This window comes from Pristiophorus japonicus, chromosome 11 (assembly GCF_044704955.1).
Source record: "Pristiophorus japonicus isolate sPriJap1 chromosome 11, sPriJap1.hap1, whole genome shotgun sequence".
NCBI lineage: Eukaryota > Metazoa > Chordata > Chondrichthyes > Pristiophoridae > Pristiophorus > Pristiophorus japonicus.
The window spans coordinates 4,741,647-4,768,180 of record NC_091987.1 but is presented as its reverse complement, the minus strand read 5'-3'; positions in this window follow the sequence as shown (position 1 = coordinate 4,768,180).

Below are 26,534 nucleotides of genomic sequence, written 5' to 3'. Positions count from 1 at the left end.
GGGGGAGCAGGGCGGGAGGCAGGGGGTGGGGGGGGGGAGCAGGGCGGGAGGCAGGGGGTGGGAGGGGGTGCAGGGCGGGAGGCAGGGGGTGGGGGGGGGAGCAGGGCGGGAGGCAGGGGGTGGGAGGGGGAGCAGGGATAGTAAAGCCGAAAAGGAGTTCAGGTTTTGTGGAAACTCTGTCCCCAGCATCGGTTTTGCCGGCCCAGCCCTCACCACAGAATAGGGTTGATTTGGATGCATTACGTAACTGTGCAGTGCGTCATTCAATTATCATTCAATTGGCCAGCCTGTGATTAAAGTGAATTATATAACCCTTCAAATCAAATTGGAAAATACCGCACATGGCAGAAATATTTTATTTCCACATGGAAGTTGTGCAGATCTGATGTCATTATAGGAAGATATAATATGCCTTTAAAAACAATATATCAAATAACAAGGAATATGAGCTCGGCAAAGCAAGAATTCAACATTATACATAGAAAAATTACAACAGGAAAACAGGCCTTTCGGCCCAACCAGTCCATGCTTGCCTTTACCCTCCACATGAGCAAAGAGTTTTAATCATGTTTATCCGCCATGTTCCCATAGACCTTCTGCTCCACGAGAGGTTTCTGTCCTTCCTGAGCTCGCCTTAGGACAGCTGTGCTCGTGTGGGACTGAAATTTTCAAATGTGTTCATTGGCACAACTGTCCAATATAATCTTGAATGTTGGCAGTAACAACCTCATCCACTAACCTTGGAAGCGAATTCCACAGCCTTACCACTCTCTGTGTGAAGTGTCTCCGGCCCTCTGCTCTACACCTCTCACGTTGAATCATAAGAACATAACATAAGAACATAAGAAATAGCAGCAGGTGTAGGCCATTCGGCCCCTCGAGCCTGCTCCGCCATTTAATACGATCATGGCTGATCCGATCATGGACTCAGCTCCACTTCCCTGCCCGCTCCCCATAACTCCTTATTCCCTTATCGTTTAAGAAACTATCTATTTCTGTCTTAAATTTAATCAATGTCCCAGCTTTCACAGCTCTCTGAGGCAGCGAATTCCACAGATTTACAACACTCTGAGAGAAGAAATTTCTCTAATCTCAGTATTAAATGGGCGGCCCTTATTCGAAGATCAAGTCTTCCCCCATCAGTGGAAACATCCTCTCTGCATCCACCTTGCCAAGCCCCCTCATAATCTTATAAATTTTAATAAGATCACCTCTCATTCTACTGTATTAGAACATAGAACATAAGAACATAAGAATTAGAACAGGAGTAGGCCATCTAGCCACTCAAGCCTGCTCCACCATTCAACAAGATCATGGCTGATCTGGCTGTGGACTCAGCTCCACTTGCCCGCCCGCTCCCCATAACCCTTAATTCCCTTATTGGTTAAAAATCTATCTATCTGTGATTTGAATATGGAATCAGCCGAGTGAATCGTCTCTCTACCCACTCCAAAGCTAGTATATCCTTCTTTAAGTAAGGTGACCAAAACTGCACGCAGTACTCCAGGTGCGGCCTCACCAATACCCTGTACAGTTGCAGCAGGACCTCCCTGCTTTTGTACTCCATCCCTCTCACAATGAAGGCCTTCCTGATTACCTGCTGCACCTGCAAACTAACTTTTTGGGATTCATGCACAAGGACCAATTGTGAGCAGTGGAGGCGTGTCCTGCTCAGTAGGAGCTGTGAGCAGTGAGGGAAGCAGCTAGCAACTTGAGCTCCTGCCTGGGGAGCCCTGAGACCAGCCCAGGAATAGAAGGAAGGAAGGGGCTTCACCTACAACTTTATCCAGAGGGAGAGGAGGAGAACAGAAAACTTTTACAACTTTATCATTTCTGCAAAGAGTTGGAGAGAGGGGGAAAAACCACCAACAACCATCCAGTGTGGAAGGAGGGAGACTCAACTACTCTACAGGTGGGTGTGGGTGCATTTCCCCAAACAGACTTTGTTGTATCGGTGGGGGGAGGAAAGAAGACCACTGAGGGCCGGAACATCGCGGGGGGTGTGTGTGTGTGTGTGGTAGTGTGCGTGGGGGCCGTGCTTACAACTAGGCCCCCCCCACAATTGGAACCCCCCCCACCCCCCACATTTGCCTAGCCTGGGATAGCTGGAGCTACCAGGCTGAAGATTGTTGTTTTTCTTAAAACTCCCAATTAAAGATCGTTGGGAGTGCCTGGTGGCTCCAGCTACCCCAGGTGAAGACATCTTCTCCCCCCACCTGAAGACCACCCCAAGGACTTTTGTGTTTTTGCCATCTGGGGAGTGCACCCACCCACAGCTGCGAGGGGAGACCTGCCCTCGCAGTCCCCCCCACCCCTTCCCACCCCCCCTCTCTCTTTCTCTGCTACTCTGTTTCTCCCCTCTCTCTCTGAGGCCTCTTCCTTCCAAATTTGCAAAAAAAAAACCAATTAAGACAACTGAGCAGAGGGAGCAAGGCCTCTCCCCAATTGTCAACGAGGGGAGAGGTACCTCGTTAAGAGCTCCTCTGCTCAGTTAATTTACGAGGCCAATTAAGACCTTTAAGGCCTGTGACTTTGGGGTGGGTGTAGCCCTTAAAGGGACCCCGTGATGGCGACCCCATCCACGCCGGTGGCAGGGCCAGCAAGGACGTATGCGCAGGTGGCAACCGCTTCCACGGCCCCTCCTGCGCCACCCGCTGCCCTGCCACCATTTAGATTAATTACTAGAAAACACGGGGTCAAGAGCTACACTCACCCCACAATGACCATCGAGGAGTGCGTGCGGGCGATGGCTGGGGTAGTCGGCCCCTCGGCCATTGTCGCAGCCTCCAAGATGTCTGGGAAGGCCGTGTTCTTCCTGGGGTCGGAGCGGGCGGTGTCCCTGGCCCTTGAAAAGGGGCTCACGGTGGGCGGGACGTTCCTGCCGGTGGACCCTCTCGAGGCCACCGCGCAGAGGGTCATCGTGTCAAACGTCCCGCCCTTTGTTTCCGCTGAGCTCCTCCTCCCTCACCTACACCAATTGGGGGAGGTAAGGTCGGGGATCAACCCCATACCGCTCGGCCTCAGGGAGAACAGCCTGCGCCACGTGTTCTCCTTCCGCCGCCAGCTCTTTGTCCGGCTGGCGCGGGAGGACCTGACAGAAGGGCACTTTAATGTGGTGCACGAGGGGACTGCCTACCGCGTCTTCTGGACGTCGGACGGCGTGCGGTGCCATGCCTGTAGGGAGGTGGGGCATGTTCGTAAGAACTGCCCCGCCTCCAAGGCCGCCAAACCACCGAAGGCGGCCAAGGCTGGCACCGCCGCCACCCCTCCCCCTAGTTGCGTCCGCGTGCCGGGAGCCATGGGTGCGCGGGCATCGTCGGAGGCCTTTGTTTTCAGGGCCTCCGGCGGGGGGGAGGGAGAGCGTTCGACCGGAAAGAAGGCGCGGAAGAAGGCGAAACATCTCGAGGCGGGTCCCCTCGGTGCGCCGGAAAGTCTGACCACCGCGCTCAGCCCAACCCAGTCACCGGCGAGCGCGGGGTGCCCCGAGCCCGTGCCCGGGCCCTTGAATACCACCACAGAGGGGCCCAGGCGCGGGCAAGAAAAGGAAAAGGGGGGGGCGGAGCGGGAGGCCTCGGCAGACATGGAGGTCTCCCTGACTCCGCGCGCCCCCAGGAACAAAAAGAGGCACCGCCCCAATGAGGCGGAGGGGGAACAACATCCCTCCGCGGAGGAGTCGGTGCCCGCCGCGTGTCCCGCGTCCCCCACCAGCGCCCCCAAATTGCGCTGCAGGCGCGAGGAGTCTTTCCCCGGGGAGGGTGAGACAGTTGAGGCTGCCCAGCCTCTGCCTCCCGGGGATGGAGTGGAAGATCTGCCTGTCGTGGGGGGCGTGGGGACCGCGGAGGAATGCGTAGCCGCCGGGCCGGGCGTCCCGGGGACTGAGGCGGGCGAGGCCGAAAAGGCCGAACCTGAGCCCGCCCAGCTATTACCCAACTTCCCCCGGGAGTCGCTCGACCCGGCAGAAAAACAATTTATTGATTTTAATGAAACTGTAGATGCTGGGCCGGGGGGTGGCAGCGGGGAGGGGGAGGAACACCCACCCTCGCCCCTTACTTTGGAGCTGGAGCACTTGGAGGGCCTGGGGATTTCCTATGGCCGGGTCTCTCCTTGTTCTCCGGTTCCTGGGGCGGAGGGGGAACCCCTTCCGCTGTCATTTCCCGACCCAGCACCATTTTTAAAAGAGCCCAGTGGGGACTCCTCTGCCGACGATCCTGGGGGTGGGATCGGGGCAGTGCCAGGGCCGGTTGGAGCGGCCGGTTCATTTGCCGTACCTTGTGCGGTCGATGGGCCGGCTGCTGGCGGCCACCTCCCGGAGGAGGACGGGGACTCGGTGGGGGACGCGGGTGAAGACCTAGAGACCACCGCCAGGGAGGCGGTGGATCTGCTCGCGGCCGCCGCTGAGGCCCTCCTCGTTCCTGCAAAGGAACTCCGGGACTTTTTGGCCCAGAGCCGGGGTCGCCGCGACCAAGCCCGACTGGCCCTGGAAAAATGGTCCGAGCCGGAGCTGATCAAGGGGTCCGTCCGCGCCGCCGTTAAAACCTTGGCCGCGGGCGGGCCCTTGACAAAGGAGCAGCACCTTGAGCTGCGCGAGCTCGAGGGACTCCTCGCTGGGCTGCGGAGGGAGCGGAGTTCAACAAAAGACTCCGCTCCCTCCCCCCACAATAGGTTAAGGTAGAGGTTGCACTATGCTTTTGCCATGAAGATAACCATAGCCAGCCTCAACATCAACGGCGGCAGAGGGGCACGCCGTAGATTTGACAATTTTTCGCTCCTGCGGGAGGGGAAATATGCGGTGTGCTTCCTGCAAGAAACCCACACCGTTCCGGTAGACGAAGCCACGTGGCTCCTGGAATGGCAAGGAGAGGTCCGCATGAGCCACCTCACCGCCATTTCTAGTGGGGTGGCCATCTTGCTGGGCCCGCATTTTCAGCCGGAGATCTTGGGGGTCGAGGAGCCCGTGCCAGGCCGCTTGCTGCACGTAACGGTTCGCCTGGGGGACGTGCCGCTCCATCTCGTGAACGTGTACGCCCCTCATCCCGGCCCGCAGCAAACGCGCTTCTTTGAAGAGGTGTCCGCTCTTCTTGGCTCCGTCGACGTCGGCGACTGCATTGTCCTCGGGGGGGATTTTAACTGCACCCTCGAGGCGAGGGACCGCTCCGGTGCCCCGCAGTGCATGACGGCGATGGAGAAGTTGAGGGACCTGGTCGGGTCCTTCGACTTGGTGGACGTCTGGCGAAATCTCCACCCCGACTCCAGCGCCTTTACTTGGGTGAGGCCTGGAGTTGGATGGTCTAGAGTCGACCGCCTTTACGTGTCTCGGGCGTACGTTTCCTGCGTCCCGGCGGCCTCCATGCGGCCGGTGCCGTGTTCGGACCACCACCTGGTGTGGGCGGAGCTCGCTTCGCTCCGCGCGAGGACGGGGTCCGCGTACTGGCACTTTAACAACCGGCTGCTGGAGGACGTGCGGTTCCAGGACTCGTTCCGTCGATTCTGGTCCGACTGGAGAAGGAAGCAGGGGGGCTTCCCCTCCTTGAGGCTATGGTGGGACGTGGGCAAGGCTCACGTCCGCGTCTTCTGCCAAGAGTACGCGAGGGGGTCGACCAAGAGGCGGGCGGCCAGAGTCGGGCGCCTAGAAAAAGAGGTGCTCGACCTGGAAGCCCGTCTCGGTCAAGTCGTCCAGGACCCGGCCCTGCGGACGGTGTACGAAGCGAAGAAGGCCGCGCTGAAGGACCTGCAGCTCGTCGGGTCCCGAGGCGCGTTCGTGAGGTCGCGGATCCGGTTCCTGCGGGATCTGGACCGCGGCTCCCCCTTCTTCTACTCGCTGGAAAAAAGGCAGAGTGTCCGTAAGCAGCTCTTGACGCTGCTGGCCGACGACGGCTCTCTCGTCTCGGATCCGGAGGGCGTCAACAACAGGGTCCGTGAATATTACGGGGCTCTGTTCTCTCCGGATCCGTCCAGCGAGGAAGCGCGTAGAGTTTTGTGGGAGGACCTGCCGAAGGTCAGCCCGGAGGGCGCCGAAAATCTGGAAGCTCCGCTAAGCCTGGCGGAGCTGACCGGTGCCCTCGCCCGGCTCTCGAGGGGAAAATCCCCGGGGCTGGACGGGCTGACCGTGGAGTTCCACAGGGCGTTCTGGGACGTCCTGGGGAGCGACTACGCGCGGGTCCTGGGGGAAAGTCTGGCGACCGGGGAGATGCCCCTCTCTTGGCGCAGGGCAGTCATCGTCCTGCTGCCTAAGAAGGGCGATCTCCGCCTCCTTAAGAACTGGCGCCCGGTCTCCCTCCTCAGCACGGACTACAAAATCTTCGCCAGGGCGATGTCTGCTCGCCTTGGTGCCGTGCTGGACCACATGATCCACCCCGACCAGTCATACACGGTCCCGGGCCGGACAATCCACGATAACATCCATCTGGTCCGGGACCTCATCCATTGTTCCCAGGAGGCTGGTCTGTCGGTCGCCTTCCTATCCCTCGACCAAGAGAAGGCGTTCGACAGGGTGGATCACGACTACCTGCTCGGAACTCTGCGCGCTTTCGGGTTCGGGACGCATTTCGTCGCCCGGATCCGACTTTTGTACGCCGCCGCGGAGTGTCTGATTAAGGTTAACGGGTCCTTGACGGCGCCCCTTCGCTTTAGGAGAGGGGTGCGCCAGGGATGCCCCATGTCCGGCCAGTTATACGCCGTTTGCGTGGAGCCTTTCCTGCGCTTCTTGCGGACGAGGTTGACGGGACTGGCTCTGCAAGGGCCGGGCGTGGAGGTCGTCCTCTCGGCTTACGCCGATGACGTGCTCCTCGCGATAGAGGATCCCGCTGACCTGCGGAGGATGCGTGAGTGCCAGGAGATTTACTCGGCCGCGTCCTCCGCCAGGATCAACTGGGAGAAATGTTCCGGACTCCTGGTGGGTCAGTGGCGGGTGGACTCCCTGCCGGAGGAGCTCAGGCCTTTTGCCTGGAGCACGACCCATCTCCTCTATCTGGGAGTCTACCTTAGCCCCGACGAGGGAGCCTGGCCGGCGAACTGGCAGGAGCTGGAGGCCAAGGTCGCCGCTCGCCTAGGGCGCTGGACAGGACTGCTCCGAGTGCTGTCCTACAGGGGTCGAGCGCTAGTCATAAACCAGCTGGTGGCCGCAATGCTGTGGTACCGGCTGGTCACTTTGACCCCTCCCCCTGCGTTTGTCGCCAAGATACAGAAGAAGCTGGTGGACTTCTTCTGGAACAACAGGAAGCACTGGGTCTCTGCCGCGGTCTTGAGTCTCCCGCTTGAGGAGGGCGGTCAGTCGTTGGTGTGCGTCAGCGCCCAGCTCGCGACTTTCCGTCTTCAGACCCTGCAGAGATACCTTTACGTCGAGCCCCCTCCTAGGTGGTGCGCTCTGGCGAGGTATTTCTTCCGCCAGCAGCTCGACCTCAATTATGACACGCAGCTCCTGTTTGTGAACTTGGGGGGTGCCAGGACCGCCCTCCGGGAGCTGCCTGTCTTTTACAGGGAACTCATCAGGGTCTGGAACAAAGTCTCCACCAAGCGCAGCTCTCCGCCGGCTGGAGTGGCGGCCGTCCTGCAGGAACCGCTGCTCGGGAATCCGTACCTCCACGGCCGAGGCTTTATGTGGCGGTCGGAAGAGAGGGCTGTGGCTGGTGAGGTGACCAGGGTCAGGGACCTGCTCGATGGCGGAGGAGCGGGCTGGATGGCGCCAGACACGCTGGCGCGGCGCCTAAATTCTGCCAACGTCCGCCACGCGGCCGATGCCATCGAGTCGCTAAAAACAGCTCTGGGCCCTGACTCCGTTAGGTGCATCGAGGAGGCTCAAGCACGTGGGGAGATCCCGTCCGAACTGACCCCCGTCCGGACGGAATTCCTCATCGGCGCCAAACCCCGGAACCTCCCTCGGGGGCCGGCGCCTCACAACTTGAGCCGCCTCGGGGAAATCCCCTCCGTGCCTTTCAGTTCCGCGCGGAGGGGTTTCCTGTACGGGCTGCTCCTGCACACCCTCAACTTTGCCATCCTCGCCGGCCGTCCGGACACGCCATGGCGTACCATCTTGCCGTCCGGAGGAGGCGGGGGTCCCCGATGGAGGGCACTCTACGCAGGGGTCCTCCCACTATTCATCGGGGACTTGGCCTGGAGGGTGGTGCACGGAGCAGTGCCGTGCAATAAATTTTTAAGCCGGTTCACGGACTCCCAGGCCGCCTGCAATTTCTGCGGTCTGGAGGAGTCCGTGTTCCATGTTTTTATGGAGTGCACAAGGTTGCAGCCCCTGTTCCACTATTTGAAGGGGCTGCTCCTGAAATTCTGGCTGCACTTCAGTCCCACTCTCCTGATCTTTGGGCACCCTGTGCGGAGGGGAGCGGGTAGGTCCGAAGGCCTCCTCGTAGGACTGCTCCTGGGCACGGCCAAGGGTGCCATCAGCCGGTCCAGGCAGCGGGCGGTCGAGGGGGTCGTTCAACCTGACTGCCTGCCTCTCTTCCGCTCTTACATCCGGTCCAGGGTGTCCTTGGAGATGGAGCACGCGGTGTCCACCGGTACGCTCGCGGCCTTCCGCGAGAGGTGGGCACTGGAGGGACTGGAGTGCATCATCACGCCCGGCAACCAAATTTTAATTTGATTTTACGTTTTAAAGTTTAATTTGTTTTAATTGCCGGTGCTTTTAGTGTCCCCCTCTCCTTTTATAGGGGGCACTGGAAAAAGGAAAAATTTGATTTTAGTGCCCAAAAAAAAACACAAAAAAACCCCCAAAAAAAAACAAAAAAGGGCCTTGTAAATGTCTTGTGTGTGTCGTCCAGGTTGGGTGGCACGGATACATGTTTTATGTTTTCGCAGGTAAACTCAAAAGAGTTTCATGCACAAGGACCAATCGTGGAGCAGTGGAGGCGTGTCCTGCTCAGTTGGCTGAGTGAGCAGTGAGAGAAGGAGCTATCAACCTGTGCTCCTGCCTGGAGAGCCCTGAGACCAGCCCAGGAATAGAAGGAAGAAAGGGGCTTCACTACAACTTTTACCCAGAGGGAGAGGAGGAGAAAAGAAAACTTTGAACATCTTTATCATTCTGCAAGGAGTTGGAGAGAGGGGGAAAAACCACAACAACATCCAGTGTGGAAGGAGGGAGACCCAACATTCTACAGGTGGGTGTGGGTGCATTTCCCAAAAAGACTTTGTTGTATCGGTGGGGGGAGGAAAGAAGACCACTGAGGGCCGGAACATCGCGGGGGGTGTGTGTGTGTGTGTGGTAGTGTGCGTGGGGGCCGTGCTTACAACTAGGCCCCCCCCACAATTGGAACCCCCCCCACCCCCCACATTTGCCTAGCCTGGGATAGCTGGAGCTACCAGGCTGAAGATTGTTGTTTTTCTCAATCACCCAATTAAAGATCGTTAGGAGTGCCTGGTGGCTCCAGCTACCCCAGGTGAAGACATCTTCTCCCCCCACCTGAAGACCACCCCAAAGACTTTTGTGTTTTGCCATCTGGGGAGTGCACCCACCCACAGCTGCGAGGGGAGACCTGCCCTCGCAGTCCCCCCCCCTTCCCACCCCCCTCTCTCTTTCTCCGTTACCCTCTGTTTCTCCCCTCTCTCTCTGAGGCCCCTTCTCTTCCTAATTTAAAAAAAAAACCCCAATTAAGACAACTGAGCAGAGAGAGCAAGGCCTCTCCCCAATTGTCAACGAGGGGAGAGGTGCCTCGTTAAGGGCTCCTCTGCTCAGTAAATATACGAGGCCATTAAAGACCATTAAGGCCTGTGACTTTGGGGTGGGTGTGGCCCTTAAAGGGACCCCGTGATGGCGACCCCATCCACGCCGGTGGCAGGGCCAGCAAGGACGTATGCGCAGGCGGTGTCCACGTCCACGGCACCTCCTGCGCCACCCGCTGCCCTGCCACCATTTACACTTATAACCAGGAAACACGGGGTCAAGAGCTACACTCACCCCACAATGAGCATCGAAGAGTGCGTGCGGGCGATGGCTGGGGTAGTCGGCCCCTCGGCCATTGTCGCAGCCTCCAAGATGTCTGGGAAGGCCGTGTTCTTCCTGGGGTCGGAGCGGGCGGTGTCCCTGGCCCTTGAAAAGGGGCTCACGGTGGGCGGGACGTTCCTGCCGGTGGACCCTCTCGAGGCCACCGCGCAGAGGGTCATCGTGTCAAACGTCCCGCCCTTTGTTTCCGCTGAGCTCCTCCTCCCTCACCTACACCAACTGGGGGAGGTAAGGTCGGGGATCAACCCCATACCGCTCGGCCTCAGGGAGAACAGCCTGCGCCACGTGTTCTCCTTCCGCCGCCAGCTCTTTGTCCGGCTGGCGCGGGAGGACATGACAGAAGGGCACTTTAATGTGGTGCACGAGGGGACTGCCTACCGCGTCTTCTGGACGTCGGACGGCGTGCGGTGCCATGCCTGCAGGGAGGTGGGGCACGTTCGTAAGAACTGCCCCGCCTCCAAGGCCGCCAAACCACCGAAGGCGGCCATAGCTGGCGCCGCCGCCACCCCTCCCCCTAGTTGCGTCCGCGTGCCGGGAGCCATGGGTGCGCGGGCATCGTCGGAGGCCTTTGTTTTCAGGGCCTCCGGCGGGGGGGAGGGAGAGCGTCCGAGCGGAAAGAAGGCGCGGAAGAAGGAGAAACATCTAGAGGCGGGTCCCCTCGGTGCGCCGGAAAGTTTGACCACCGCGCTCAGCCCAACCCAGTCACCGGCGAGCGCGGGGTGCCCCGAGCCCGTGCCCGGGCCCTTGAATAACACCACAGAGGGGCCCAGGCGCGGGCAAGAAAAGAAAAAGGGGGGGGCGGAGCGGGAGGCCTCGGCAGACATGGGGGTCTCCCTGACTCCGCGCGCCCCCAGGAACAAAAGGAGGCACGGCTCCGATGAGACGGAGGGGGAACAACATCCCTCCGTGGAGGAGTCGGTGCCCGCCGCGTGTCCCGCGTCCCCCACCAGCGCCCCCAAATTGCGCTGCAGGCGCGAGGAGTCTTTCCCCGGGGAGGGTGAGACAGTTGAGGCTGCCCAGCCTCTGCCTCCCGGGGATGGAGTGGAAGATCTGCCTGTCGTGGGGGGCGTGGGGCCAGTGGAAGAATGCGTAGCCGCCGGGCCGGGCGTCCCGGGGACTGAGGCGGGCGAGGCCGAAAAGGCCGAACCTGAGCCCGCCCAGCTATTACCCAACTTCCCCCGGGAGTCGCTCGACCCGGCAGAAAAACAATTTATTGATTTTAATGAAACTGTAGATGCTGGGCCGGGGGGTGGCAGCGGGGAGGGGGAGGAACACCCACCCTCGCCCCTTACTTTGGAGCTGGAGCACTTGGAGGGCCTGGGGATTTCCTATGGCCGGGTCTCTCCTTGTTCTCCGGTTCCTGGGGCGGAGGGGGAACCCCTTCCGCTGTCATTTCCCGACCCAGCACCATTTTTAAAAGAGCCCAGTGGGGACTCCTCTGCCGACGATCCTGGGGGTGGGATCGGGGCAGTGCCAGGGCCGGTTGGAGCGGCCGGTTCATTTGCCGTACCTTGTGCGGTCGATGGGCTGGCTGCTGGCGGCCACCTCCCGGAGGAGGACGGGGACTCGGTGGGGGACGCGGGTGAAGACCTAGAGACCACCGCCAGGGAGGCGGTGGATCTGCTCGCGGCCGCCGCTGAGGCCCTCCTCGTTCCTGCAAAGGAACTCCGGGACTTTTTGGCCCAGAGCCGGGGTCGCCGCGACCAAGCCCGACTGGCCCTGGAAAAATGGTCCGAGCCGGAGCTGATCAAGGGGTCCGTCCGCGCCGCCGTTAAAACCTTGGCCGCGGGCGGGCCCTTGACAAAGGAGCAGCACCTTGAGCTGCGCGAGCTCGAGGGACTCCTCGCTGGGCTGCGGAGGGAGCGGAGTTCAACAAAAGACTCCGCTCCCTCCCCCCACAATAGGTTAAGGTAGAGGTTGCACTATGCTTTTGCCATGAAGATAACCATAGCCAGCCTCAACATCAACGGCGGCAGAGGGGCACGCCGTAGATTTGACAATTTTTCGCTCCTGCGGGAGGGGAAATATGCGGTGTGCTTCCTGCAAGAAACCCACACCGTTCCGGGAGACGAAGCCACGTGGCTCCTGGAATGGCAAGGAGAGGTCCGCATGAGCCACCTCACCGCCATTTCTAGTGGGGTGGCCATCTTGCTGGGCCCGCATTTTCAGCCGGAGATCTTGGGGGTCGAGGAGCCCGTGCCAGGCCGCTTGCTGCACGTAACGGTTCACCTGGGGGACGTGCCGCTCCATCTCGTGAATGTGTACGCCCCTCATCCCGGCCCGCAGCAAACGCGCTTCTTTGAAGAGGTGTCCGCTCTTCTTGGCTCCGTCGACGTCGGCGACTGCATTGTCCTCGGGGGGGATTTTAACTGCACCCTCGAGGCGAGGGACCGCTCCGGTGCCCCGCAGTGCATGACGGCGATGGAGAAGTTGAGGGACCTGGTCGGGTCCTTCGACTTGGTGGACGTCTGGCGAAATCTCCACCCCGACTCCAGCGCCTTTACTTGGGTGAGGCCTGGAGTTGGATGGTCTAGAGTCGACCGCCTTTACGTGTCTCGGGCGTACGTTTCCTGCGTCCCGGCGGCCTCCATGCGGCCGGTGCCGTGTTCGGACCACCACCTGGTGTGGGCGGAGCTCGCTTCGCTCCGCGCGAGGACGGGATCCGCGTACTGGCACTTTAACAACCGGCTGCTGGAGGACGTGCGGTTCCAGGACTCGTTCCGTCGATTCTGGTCCGACTGGAGAAGGAAGCAGGGGGGCTTCCCCTCCTTGAGGCTATGGTGGGACGTGGGCAAGGCTCACGTCCGCGTCTTCTGCCAAGAGTACGCGAGGGGGTCGACCAAGAGGCGGGCGGCCAGAGTCGGGCGCCTAGAAAAAGAGGTGCTCGACCTGGAAGCCCGTCTCGGTCAAGTCGTCCAGGACCCGGCCCTGCGGACGGTGTACGAAGCGAAGAAGGCCGCGCTGAAGGACCTGCAGCTCGTCGGGTCCCGAGGCGCGTTCGTGAGGTCGCGGATCCGGTTCCTGCGGGATCTGGACCGCGGCTCCCCCTTCTTCTACTCGCTGGAAAAAAGGCAGAGTGTCCGTAAGCAGCTCTTGACGCTGCTGGCCGACGACGGCTCTCTCGTCTCGGATCCGGAGGGCGTCAACAACAGGGTCCGTGAATATTACGGGGCTCTGTTCTCTCCGGATCCGTCCAGCGAGGAAGCGCGTAGAGTTTTGTGGGAGGACCTGCCGAAGGTCAGCCCGGAGGGCGCCGAAAATCTGGAAGCTCCGCTAAGCCTGGCGGAGCTGACCGGTGCCCTCGCCCGGCTCTCGAGGGGAAAATCCCCGGGGCTGGACGGGCTGACCGTGGAGTTCCACAGGGCGTTCTGGGACGTCCTGGGGAGCGACTACGCGCGGGTCCTGGGGGAAAGTCTGGCGACCGGGGAGATGCCCCTCTCTTGGCGCAGGGCAGTCATCGTCCTGCTGCCTAAGAAGGGCGATCTCCGCCTCCTTAAGAACTGGCGCCCGGTCTCCCTCCTCAGCACGGACTACAAAATCTTCGCCAGGGCGATGTCTGCTCGCCTTGGTGCCGTGCTGGACCACATGATCCACCCCGACCAGTCATACACGGTCCCGGGCCGGACAATCCACGATAACATCCATCTGGTCCGGGACCTCATCCATTGTTCCCAGGAGGCTGGTCTGTCGGTCGCCTTCCTATCCCTCGACCAAGAGAAGGCGTTCGACAGGGTGGATCACGACTACCTGCTCGGAACTCTGCGCGCTTTCGGGTTCGGGACGCATTTCGTCGCCCGGATCCGACTTTTGTACGCCGCCGCGGAGTGTCTGATTAAGGTTAACGGGTCCTTGACGGCGCCCCTTCGCTTTAGGAGAGGGGTGCGCCAGGGATGCCCCATGTCCGGCCAGTTATACGCCGTTTGCGTGGAGCCTTTCCTGCGCCTCTTGCGGACGAGGTTGACGGGACTGGCTCTGCAAGGGCCGGGCGTGGAGGTCGTCCTCTCGGCTTACGCCGATGACGTGCTCCTCGCGATAGAGGATCCCGCTGACCTGCGGAGGATGCGTGAGTGCCAGGAGATTTACTCGGCCGCGTCCTCCGCCAGGATCAACTGGGAGAAATGTTCCGGACTCCTGGTGGGTCAGTGGCGGGTGGACTCCCTGCCGGAGGAGCTCAGGCCTTTTGCCTGGAGCACGACCCATCTCCTCTATCTGGGAGTCTACCTTAGCCCCGACGAGGAAGCCTGGCCGGCGAACTGGCAGGAGCTGGAGGCCAAGGTCGCCGCTCGCCTAGGGCGCTGGACAGGACTGCTCCGAGTGCTGTCCTACAGGGGTCGAGCGCTAGTCATAAACCAGCTGGTGGCCGCAATGCTGTGGTACCGGCTGGTCACTTTGACCCCTCCCCCTGCGTTTGTCGCCAAGATACAGAAGAAGCTGGTGGACTTCTTCTGGAACAACAGGAAGCACTGGGTCTCTGCCGCGGTCTTGAGTCTCCCGCTTGAGGAGGGCGGTCAGTCGTTGGTGTGCGTCAGCGCCCAGCTCGCGACTTTCCGTCTTCAGACCCTGCAGAGATACCTTTACGTCGAGCCCCCTCCTAGGTGGTGCGCTCTGGCGAGGTATTTCTTCCGCCAGCAGCTCGACCTCAATTATGACACGCAGCTCCTGTTTGTGAACTTGGGGGGTGCCAGGACCGCCCTCCGGGAGCTGCCTGTCTTTTACAGGGAACTCATCAGGGTCTGGAACAAAGTCTCCACCAAGCGCAGCTCTCCGCCGGCTGGAGTGGCGGCCGTCCTGCAGGAACCGCTGCTCGGGAATCCGTACCTCCACGGCCGAGGCTTTATGTGGCGGTCGGAAGAGAGGGCTGTGGCTGGTGAGGTGACCAGGGTCAGAGACCTGCTCGATGGCGGAGGAGCGGGCTGGATGGCGCCAGACACGCTGGCGCGGCGCCTAAATTCTGCCAACGTCCGCCACGCGGCCGATGCCATCGAGTCGCTAAAAAGAGCTCTGGGCCCTGACTCCGTTAGGTGCATCGAGGAGGCTCAAGCACGTGGGGAGATCCCGTCCGAACTGACCCCCGTCCGGACGGAATTCCTCATCGGCGCCAAACCCCGGAACCTCCCTCGGGGGCCGGCGCCTCACAACTTGAGCCGCCTCGGGGAAATCCCCTCCGTGCCTTTCAGTTCCGCGCGGAGGGGTTTCCTGTACGGGCTGCTCCTGCACACCCTCAACTTTGCCATCCTCGCCGGCCGTCCGGACACGCCATGGCGTACCATCTTGCCGTCCGGAGGAGGCGGGGGTCCCCGATGGAGGGCACTCTACGCAGGGGTCCTCCCACTATTCATCGGGGACTTGGCCTGGAGGGTGGTGCACGGAGCAGTGCCGTGCAATAAATTTTTAAGCCGGTTCACGGACTCCCAGGCCGCCTGCAATTTCTGCGGTCTGGAGGAGTCCGTGTTCCATGTTTTTATGGAGTGCACAAGGTTGCAGCCCCTGTTCCACTATTTGAAGGGGCTGCTCCTGAAATTCTGGCTGCACTTCAGTCCCACTCTCCTGATCTTTGGGCACCCTGTGCGGAGGGGAGCGGGTAGGTCCGAAGGCCTCCTCGTAGGACTGCTCCTGGGCACGGCCAAGGGTGCCATCAGCCGGTCCAGGCAGCGGGCGGTCGAGGGGGTCGTTCAACCTGACTGCCTGCCTCTCTTCCGCTCTTACATCCGGTCCAGGGTGTCCTTGGAGATGGAGCACGCGGTGTCCACCGGTACGCTCGCGGCCTTCCGCGAGAGGTGGGCACCGGAGGGACTGGAGTGCATCATCACGCCCGGCAACCAAATTTTAATTTGATTTTACGTTTTAAAGTTTAATTTGTTTTAATTGCCGGTGCTTTTAGTGTCCCCCTCTCCTTTTATAGGGGGCACTGGAAAAAGGAAAAATTTGATTTTAGTGCCCAAAAAAAAACACAAAAAAACCCCCAAAAAAAAACAAAAAAGGGCCTTGTAAATGTCTTGTGTGTGTCGTCCAGGTTGGGTGGCACGGATACATGTTTTATGTTTTCGCAGGTAAACTCAAAAGAGTTTCATGCACAAGGACCAATCGTGGAGCAGTGGAGGCGTGTCCTGCTCAGTTGGCTGAGTGAGCAGTGAGAGAAGGAGCTATCAACCTGTGCTCCTGCCTGGAGAGCCCTGAGACCAGCCCAGGAATAGAAGGAAGAAAGGGGCTTCACTACAACTTTTACCCAGAGGGAGAGGAGGAGAAAAGAAAACTTTGAACATCTTTATCATTCTGCAAGGAGTTGGAGAGAGGGGGAAAAACCACAACAACATCCAGTGTGGAAGGAGGGAGACCCAACATTCTACAGGTGGGTGTGGGTGCATTTCCCAAAAAGACTTTGTTGTATCGGTGGGGGGAGGAAAGAAGACCACTGAGGGCCGGAACATCGCGGGGGGTGTGTGTGTGTGTGTGGTAGTGTGCGTGGGGGCCGTGCTTACAACTAGGCCCCCCCCACAATTGGAACCCCCCCCACCCCCCACATTTGCCTAGCCTGGGATAGCTGGAGCTACCAGGCTGAAGATTGTTGTTTTTCTCAATCACCCAATTAAAGATCGTTAGGAGTGCCTGGTGGCTCCAGCTACCCCAGGTGAAGACATCTTCTCCCCCCACCTGAAGACCACCCCAAAGACTTTTGTGTTTTGCCATCTGGGGAGTGCACCCACCCACAGCTGCGAGGGGAGACCTGCCCTCGCAGTCCCCCCCCCTTCCCACCCCCCTCTCTCTTTCTCCGTTACCCTCTGTTTCTCCCCTCTCTCTCTGAGGCCCCTTCTCTTCCTAATTTAAAAAAAAAAAACCAATTAAGACAACTGAGCAGAGAGAGCAAGGCCTCTCCCCAATTGTCAACGAGGGGAGAGGTGCCTCGTTAAGGGCTCCTCTGCTCAGTAAATATACGAGGCCATTAAAGACCATTAAGGCCTGTGACTTTGGGGTGGGTGTGGCCCTTAAAGGGACCCCGTGATGGCGACCCCATCCACGCCGGTGGCAGGGCCAGCAAGGACGTATGCGCAGGCGGTGTCCACGTCCACGGCACCTCCTGCGCCACCCGCTGCCCTGCCACCATTTACACTTATAACCAGGAAACACGGGGTCAAGAGCTACACTCACCCCACAATGAGCATCGAAGAGTGCGTGCGGGCGATGGCTGGGGTAGTCGGCCCCTCGGCCATTGTCGCAGCCTCCAAGATGTCTGGGAAGGCCGTGTTCTTCCTGGGGTCGGAGCGGGCGGTGTCCCTGGCCCTTGAAAAGGGGCTCACGGTGGGCGGGACGTTCCTGCCGGTGGACCCTCTCGAGGCCACCGCGCAGAGGGTCATCGTGTCAAACGTCCCGCCCTTTGTTCCCGCTGAGCTCCTCCTCCCTCACCTACACCAACTGGGGGAGGTAAGGTCAGGGATCAACCCCATACCGCTCGGCCTCAGGGAGAACAGCCTGCGCCACGTGTTCTCCTTCCGCCGCCAGCTCTTTGTCTGGCTGGCGCGGGAGGACACGACGGAGGGGAATTTTAATGTGGTGCACGAGGGGACTGCCTACCGCGTCTTCTGGACGTCGGACGGCGTGCGGTGCCATGCCTGCAGGGAGGTGGGGCACGTTCGCAAGAACTGCCCCGCCTCCAAGGCCGCCAAACCACCGAAGGCGGCCAAGGCTGGCGCCGCCGCCACCCCTCCCCCTAGTTGCGTCCGCGTGCCGGGAGCCATGGGTGCGCGGGCATCGTCGGAGGCCTTTGTTTTCAGGGCCTCCGGCGGGGGGGAGGGAGAGCGTCCGACCGGAAAGAAGGCGTGGAAGAAGGCAAAACATCTAGAGGCGGGTCCCCTCGGTGCGCCAGATAATTTGACCACCGCGCTCAGCCCAACCCAGTCACCGGCGAGCGCGTGGTGCCCCGAGCCCGTGCCCGAGCCCTTGAATAACACCACAGAGGGGCCCGGGCGCGGGAAAGGAAAGGAAAAGGGGGGGGCGGAGCGGGAGGCCTCGGCAGACATGGGGGTCTCCCTGCCTCCGCGCACCCCCAGGAACAAAAGGAGGCGCGGCTCCGATGAGGCGGAGGGGGAACAACATCCCTCCGCGGAGGAGTTGGTGCCCGCCGCGTGTCCCGCGTCCCCCACCAGCGCCCCCAAATTGCGCTGCAGGCGCGAAGAGTCTGTCCCCGGGGAGGGTGAGGCAGTCGAGGCTGCCCAGCCGCTGCCTCCTGGGGATGGCATGGAAGATCTGCCTGTCGTGGGGGGCGTGGGGACCGCGGAGGAATGCGTAGCCGCCGGGCCGGGCGTCCCGGGGACTGAGGCGGGCGAGGCCGAAAAGGCCGAACCTGAGCCCGCCCAGCTATTACCCAACTTCCCCCGGGAGTTGCTCGACCCGGCAGAGAATGAAACAATTGATTTTAATGATACTGTACATGCTGGGCCGGGGGGTGGCAGCGGGGAGGGGGAGGAACACCCACCCTCGCCTCTTACTTTGGAGCTGGAGCACTTGGGGAGCCTGGGGATCTCCTATGGCCGGGTCTCTCCTTGTTCTCCGGTTCCTGGGGCGGAGGGGGAACCCCTTCCGCTGTCATTTCCCGACCCAGCACCATTTTTAAAAGAGCCCAGTGGGGACTCCTCTGCCGACGATCCTGGGGGTGGGATCGGGGCAGTGCCAGGGCCGATTGGAGCGGCCGGGTCATTTGCCATACCTTGTGCGGTCGATGGGCCGGCTGCTGGCGGCCACCTCCCGGAGGAGGACGGGGACTCGGTGGGGGACGCGGGTGAAGACCTAGAGACCACCGCCAGCGAGGCGGTGGATCTGCTCGCGGCCGCCGCCGAGACCATCCTCATTCCTGCACGGGAACTCCGGGACTTTTTGGCCCAGAGCCGGGGTCGCTGCAACCAAGCCCGACTGGCCCTGGAAAAATGGTCCGAGCCAGAGCTGATCAAGGGGTCCGTCCGCGCCGCCGTCAAAACCTTGGCCGCGGGCGGGCCCTTGACAAAGGCGCAACACCTTGAGCTGCGCGAGCTCGAGGGACTCCTCGCTGGGCTGCGGAGGGAGCGGAGTTCAACAAAAGACTCCGCTCCCTCCCCCACAATAGGTTAAGGTAGAGGTTGCACTATGCTTTTGCCATGAAGATAACCATAGCCAGCCTCAACATCAACGGCGGCAGAGGGGCACGCCGTAGATTTGACAATTTTTCGCTCCTGCGGGAGGGGAAATATGCGGTGTGCTTCCTGCAAGAAACCCACACCGTTCCGGGAGACGAAGCCACGTGGCTCCTGGAATGGCAAGGAGAGGTCCGCATGAGCCACCTCACCGCCATTTCTAGTGGGGTGGCCATCTTGCTGGGCCCGCATTTTCAGCCGGAGATCTTGGGGGTCGAGGAGCCCGTGCCAGGCCGCTTGCTGCACGTAACGGTTCGCCTGGGGGACGTGCCGCTCCATCTCGTGAACGTGTACGCCCCTCAGCCCGGCCCGCAGCAAACGCGCTTCTTCGAAGAGGTGTCCGCTCTTCTTGGCTCCGTCGACGTCGGCGACTGCATTGTCCTCGGGGGGGGTTTTAACTGCACCCTCGAGGCGAGGGACCGCTCCGGTGCCCCGCAGTGCATGACGGCGATGGAGAAGTTGAGGGACCTGGTCGGGTCCTTCGACTTGGTGGACGTCTGGCGAAATATCCACCCCGACTCCAGCGCCTTTACTTGGGTGAGGCCTGGAGTTGGATGGTCTAGAGTCGACCGCCTTTACGTGTCTCGGGCGTACGTTTCCTGCGTCCCGGCGGCCTCCATGCGGCCGGTGCCGTGTTCGGACCACCACCTGGTGTGGGCGGAGCTCGCTTCGCTCCGCGCGAGGACGGGGTCCGCGTACTGGCACTTTAACAACCGGCTGCTGGAGGACGTGCGGTTCCAGGACTCGTTCCGTCGATTCTGGTCCGACTGGAGAAGGAAGCAGGGGGGCTTCCCCTCTTTGAGGCTATGGTGGGACGTGGGCAAGGCTCACGTCCGCATCTTCTGTCAAGAGTACGCGAGGGGGTCGACCAAGAGGCGGGCGGCCAGAGTCGGGCGCCTAGAAAAAGAGGTGCTCGACCTGGAAGCCCGTCTCGGTCAAGTCGTCCAGGACCCGGCCCTGCGGACGGTGTACGAAGCGAAGAAGGCCGCGCTGAAGGACCTGCAGGTCGTCGGGTCCCGAGGCGCGTTCGTGAGGTCGCGGATCCGGTTCCTGCGGGATCTGGACCGCGGCTCCCCCTTCTTCTACTCGCTGGAAAAAAGGCAGAGTGTCCGTAAGCAGCTCTTGATGCTGCTGGCCGACGACGGCTCTCTCGTCTCGGATCCGGAGGGCGTCAACAACAGGGTCCGTGAATATTACGGGGCTCTGTTCTCTCCGGATCCGTCCAGCGAGGAAGCGCGTAGAGTTTTGTGGGAGGACCTGCCGAAGGTCAGCCCGGAGGGCGCCGAAAATCTGGAAGCTCCGCTAAGCCTGGCGGAGCTGACCGGTGCCCTCGCCCGGCTCTCGAGGGGAAAATCCCCGGGGCTGGACGGGCTGACCGTGGAGTTCCACAGGGCGTTCTGGGACGTCCTGGGGAGCGACTACGCGCGGGTCCTGGGGGAAAGTCTGGCGACCGGGGAGATGCCCCTCTCTTGGCGCAGGGCAGTCATCGTCCTGCTGCCTAAGAAGGGCGATCTCCGCCTCCTTAAGAACTGGCGCCCGGTCTCCCTCCTCAGCACGGACTACAAAATCTTCGCCAGGGCGATGTCTGCTCGCCTTGGTGCCGTGCTGGACCACATGATCCACCCCGACCAGTCATACACGGTCCCGGGCCGGACAATCCACGATAACATCCATCTGGTCCGGGACCTCATCCATTGTTCCCAGGAGGCTGGTCTGTCGGTCGCCTTCCTATCCCTCGACCAAGAGAAGGCGTTCGACAGGGTGGATCACGACTATCTGCTCGGAACTCTGCGCGCTTTCGGGTTCGGGACGCATTTCGTCGCCCGGATCCGACTTTTGTACGCCGCCGCGGAGTGTCTGATTAAGGTTAACGGGTCCTTGACGGCGCCCCTTCGCTTTAGGAGAGGGGTGCGCCAGGGATGCCCCATGTCCGGCCAGTTATACGCCGTTTGCGTGGAGCCTTTCCTGCGCCTCTTGCGGACGAGGTTGACGGGACTGGCTCTGCAAGGGCCGGGTGTGGAGGTCGTCCTCTCGGCTTACGCCGATGACGTGCTCCTCGCGATAGAGGATCCCGCTGACCTGCGGAGGATGCGTGAGTGCCAGGAGATTTACTCGGCCGCGTCCTCCGCCAGGATCAACTGGGAGAAATGTTCCGGACTCCTGGTGGGTCAGTGGCGGGTGGACTCCCTGCCGGAGGAGCTCAGGCCTTTTGCCTGGAGCACGACCCATCTCCTCTATCTGGGAGTCTACCTTAGCCCCGACGAGGGAGCCTGGCCGGCGAACTGGCAGGAGCTGGAGGCCAAGGTCGCCGCTCGCCTAGGGCGCTGGACAGGACTGCTCCGAGTGCTGTCCTACAGGGGTCGAGCGCTAGTCATAAACCAGCTGGTGGCCGCAATGCTGTGGTACCGGCTGGTCACTTTGACCCCTCCCCTTGCGTTTGTCGCCAAGATACAGAAGAAGCTGGTGGACTTCTTCTGGAACAACAGGAAGCACTGGGTCTCTGCCGCGGTCTTAAGTCTCCCGCTTGAGGAGAGCGGTCAGTCGTTGGTGTGCGTCAGCGCCCAGCTCGCGACTTTCCGTCTTCAGACCCTGCAGAGATACCTTTACGTCGAGCCCCCTCCTAGGTGGTGCGCTCTGGCGAGGTATTTCTTCCGCCAGCAGCTCGACCTCAATTATGACACGCAGCTCCTGTTTGTGAACTTGGGGGGTGCCAGGACCGCCCTCCGGGAGCTGCCTGTCTTTTACAGGGAACTCATCAGGGTCTGGAACAAAGTCTCCACCAAGCGCAGCTCTCCGCCGGCTGGAGTGGCGGCCGTCCTGCAGGAACCGCTGCTCGGGAATCCGTACCTCCACGGCCGAGGCTTTATGTGGCGGTCGGAAGAGAGGGCTGTGGCTGGTGAGGTGACCAGGGTCAGGGACCTGCTCGATGGCGGAGGAGCGGGCTGGATGGCGCCAGACACGCTGGCGCGGCGCCTAAATTCTGCCAACGTCCGCCACGCGGCCGATGCCATCGAGTCGCTAAAAACAGCTCTGGGCCCTGACTCCGTTAGGTGCATCGAGGAGGCTCAAGCACGTGGGGAGATCCCGTCCGAACTGACCCCCGTCCGGACGGAATTCCTCATCGGCGCCAAACCCCGGAACCTCCCTCGGGGGCCGGCGCCTCACAACTTGAGCCGCCTCGGGGAAATCCCCTCCGTGCCTTTCAGTTCCGCGCGGAGGGGTTTCCTGTACGGGCTGCTCCTGCACACCCTCAACTTTGCCATCCTCGCCGGCCGTCCGGACACGCCATGGCGTACCATCTTGCCGTCCGGAGGAGGCGGGGGTCCCCGATGGAGGGCACTCTACGCAGGGGTCCTCCCACTATTCATCGGGGACTTGGCCTGGAGGGTGGTGCACGGAGCAGTGCCGTGCAACAAATTTTTAAGCCGGTTCACGGACTCCCAGGCCGCCTGCAATTTCTGCGGTCTGGAGGAGTCCGTGTTCCATGTTTTTATGGAGTGCACAAGGTTGCAGCCCCTGTTCCACTATTTGAAGGGGCTGCTCCTGAAATTCTGGCTGCACTTCAGTCCCACTCTCCTGATCTTTGGGCACCCTGTGCGGAGGGGAGCGGGTAGGTCCGAAGGCCTCCTCGTAGGACTGCTCCTGGGCACGGCCAAGGGTGCCATCAGCCGGTCCAGGCAGCGGGCGGTCGAGGGGGTCGTTCAACCTGACTGCCTGCCTCTCTTCCGCTCTTACATCCGGTCCAGGGTGTCCTTGGAGATGGAGCACGCGGTGTCCACCGGTACGCTCGCGGCCTTCCGCGAGAGGTGGGCACCGGAGGGACTGGAGTGCATCATCACGCCCGGCAACCAAATTTTAATTTGATTTTACGTTTTAAAGTTTAATTTGTTTTAATTGCCGGTGCTTTTAGTGTCCCCCTCCCCTTTTATAGGGGGCACTGGGAAAATTTGATTTTAGCGCCCCAAAAAAAAAACAAAAAAAATAATTTAAAAAAAAAAAGGGGCCTTGTAAATGTCTGCTGTGTCACCCAGGTCGGGTGGCATGGTCTTAATGTTTTATGTTTTGCAGGTAAACTCAAAAGAGTTTCATGCACAAGGACCAATCGTGGAGGAGTGGAGGCGTGTCCTGCTCAGTAGGAGCTGAGCTGCAGAGAGAGGAGCAGCTATCAACCTGTGCTCCTGCCTGGAGAGCCCTGAGACCAGCCCAGGAAGAGAAGGAAGGAAGGGGCTTCACCACCAACTTTTACCCAGAGGGAGAGGAGGAGAACAGAAAACTTTTTTAACAACTTTACCATTTCTGCAAGGAGTTGGAGAGAGGGGGAAAAAACAACAACATCCAGTGTGGAAGGAGGGAGACTCTACACTTTCTACAGGTGGGTGTGGGTGCATTTCCCAAACAGACTTTGTTGTATCGGTGGGGGGAGGAAAGAAGACCACTGAGGGCCGGAACATCGCGGGGGGTGTGTGTGTGTGTGGTAGTGTGCGTGGGGGCCGTGCTTACAACTAGGCCCCCCCCCACAATTGGAACACCCCCCACCCCCCCACATTTGCCTAGCCTGGGATAGCTGGAGCTACCAGGCTGAAGATTTTCATTAATCACCCTATTAAAGATCGTTTAGGAGTGTGTGCCTGGTGGCTCTAGCTACCCCAGGTGAAGACGTCTTCTCCCCCCACCTGAAGACCACCCCAAAGACTTTTTGTTTTGCCATCTGGGGAGTGCACCCACCCACAGCTGCGAGTGGAGACCTGCCCTCGCAGCCCCCCCCCCCTTCCCACCCCCCTCTCTCTTTCTCCGTTACCCTCTGTTTCTCCCCTCTCTCTCTGAGAGCCCTTTCTTCCTAATTTAAAAAAAAACAATTAAGACACCTGAGCAGAGGGAGCAAGGCCCCTCCCCAATTACCAACTAGGGGAGAGGTACCTCATTAAGGGCTCCTCTGCTCAGTCTAATCAAACGAGGCCAATTAAAGACCATTAAGGCCTGTGACTTTGGGGTGGGTGTAGCCCTTAAAGGGACCCCGTGATGGCGACCCCATCCACGCCGGTGGCAGGGCCAGCGAGGACGTATGCGCAGGTGGCAACCGCTTCCACGGCACCTCCTGCGCCACCCGCTGTCCTGCCACCTTTCAGATTAATCACTAAAAAACACGGGGTCAAGAGCTACACTCACCCCACAATGAGCATTGAAGAGTGCGTGCGGGCGATGGCTGGGGTGGTCGGCCCCTCGGCCATTGTCGCAGCCTCCAAGATGTCTGGGAAGGCCGTGTTCTTCCTGGGGTCGGAGCGGGCGGTGTCCCTGGCCCTCGAAAAGGGGCTCACGGTGGGCGGGACGTTCCTGCCGGTGGACCCTCTGGAGGCCACCGCGCAGAGGGTCATCATATCGAACGTCCCGCCCTTTGTTCCCGCTGAGCTCCTCCTCCCTCACCTACACCAACTGGGGGAGGTAAGGTCGGGGATCAACCCCATACCGCTCGGCCTCAGGGAGAACAGCCTGCGCCACGTGTTCTCCTTCCGCCGCCAGCTCTTTGTCCGGCTGGCGCGGGAGGACACGACGGAGGGGAACTTTAATGTGGTGCACGAGGGGACTGCCTACCGCGTCTTTTGGACGTCGGACGGCATGCCATGCCTGCAGGGAGGTGGGGCACGTTCGAAAGAACTGCCCCGCCTCCAAGGCCGCCAAACCACCGAAGGCGGCCAAGGCTGGCGCCGCCGCCACCCCTCCCCCTAGTTGCATCCGCATGCCGGGAGCCGTAGGTGCGCGGGCATCGTCGGAGGCCTTTGTTTTCAGGGCCTCCGGCGGGGGGGATGGAGAGCGTCCGACCGGAAAGAAGGCGCGGAAGAAGGCAAAACATCAAGAGGCGGGTCCCCTCAGTGCGCCAGATAATTTGACCACCGCGCTCAGCCCAACCCCGTCACCGGCGAGCGCGGGGTGCCCCGAGCCCGTGCCCGGGCCCTTGAATAACACCACAGAGGGGCCCAGGCGCGGGCAAGAAAAGGAAAAGGGGGGGGCGGAGCGGGAGGCCTCGGCAGACATGGGGGTCTCCCTGACTCCGCGCGCCCCCAGGAACAAAAGGAGGCGCGGCTCCGATGAGGCGGAGGGGGAACAACATCCCTCCGCGGAGGAGTCGGTGCCCGCCGCGTGTCCCGCGTCCCTCACCAGCGCTCCCAAATTGCGCTGCAGGCGCGAAGAGTCTGTCCCCGGGGAGGGTGAGGCAGTCGAGGCTGCCCAGCCGCTGCCTCCTGGGGATGGAGTGGAAGATCTGCCTGTCGTGGGGGGCGTGGGGCCAGCGGAAGAATGCATTGCCGCCGGGCCGGGCGTCCCGGGGACTGAGGCGGGCGAGGCCGAAAAGGCCGAACCTGAGCCCGCCCAGCCAATACCCAACTTCCCCCGGGAGTCGCTCGACCCGGCAGAAACACAATTTACTGATTTTAATGAAACTGTAGATGCTGGGCCGGGGGGTGGCAGCGGGGAGGGGGAGGAACACCCACCCTCGCCCCTTACTTTGGAGCTGGTGCACTTGGGGAGCCTGGGGATTTCCTATGGCCGGGTCTCTCCTTGTTCTCCGGTTCCTGGGGCGGAGGGGGAACCCCTTCCGCTGTCATTTCCCGACCCGGCACCATTTTTAAAAGAGCCCAGTGGGGACTCCTCTGCCGACGATCCTGGGGGTGGGATCGGGGCAGTGCCAGGGCCGGTTGGAGCGGCCGGTTCATTTGCCGTACCTTGTGCGGTCGATGGGCCGGCTGCTGGCGGCCACCTCCCGGAGGAGGACGGGGACTCGGTGGGGGACGCGGGTGAAGACCTAGAGACCACCGCCAGCGAGGCGGTGGATCTGCTCGCGGCCGCCGCTGAGGCCCTCCTCATTCCTGCAAAGGAACTCCGGGACTTTTTGGCCCAGAGCCGGGGTCGCCGCGACCAAGCCCGACTGGCCCTGGAAAAATGGTCCGAGCCAGAGCTGATCAAGGGGTCCGTCCGCGCCGCCGTCAAAACCTTGGCCGCGGGCGGGCCCTTGACAAAGGCGCAACACCTTGAGCTGCGCGAGCTCGAGGGACTCCTCGCTGGGCTGCGGAGGGAGCGGAGTTCAACAAAAGACTCCGCTCCCTCCCCCACAATAGGTTAAGGTAGAGGTTGCACTATGCTTTTGCCATGAAGATAACCATAGCCAGCCTCAACATCAACGGCGGCAGAGGGGCACGCCGTAGATTTGACAATTTTTCGCTCCTGCGGGAGGGGAAATATGCGGTGTGCTTCCTGCAAGAAACCCACACCGTTCCGGGAGACGAAGCCACGTGGCTCCTGGAATGGCAAGGAGAGGTCCGCATGAGCCACCTCACCGCCATTTCTAGTGGGGTGGCCATCTTGCTGGGCCCGCATTTTCAGCCGGAGATCTTGGGGGTCGAGGAGCCCGTGCCAGGCCGCTTGCTGCACGT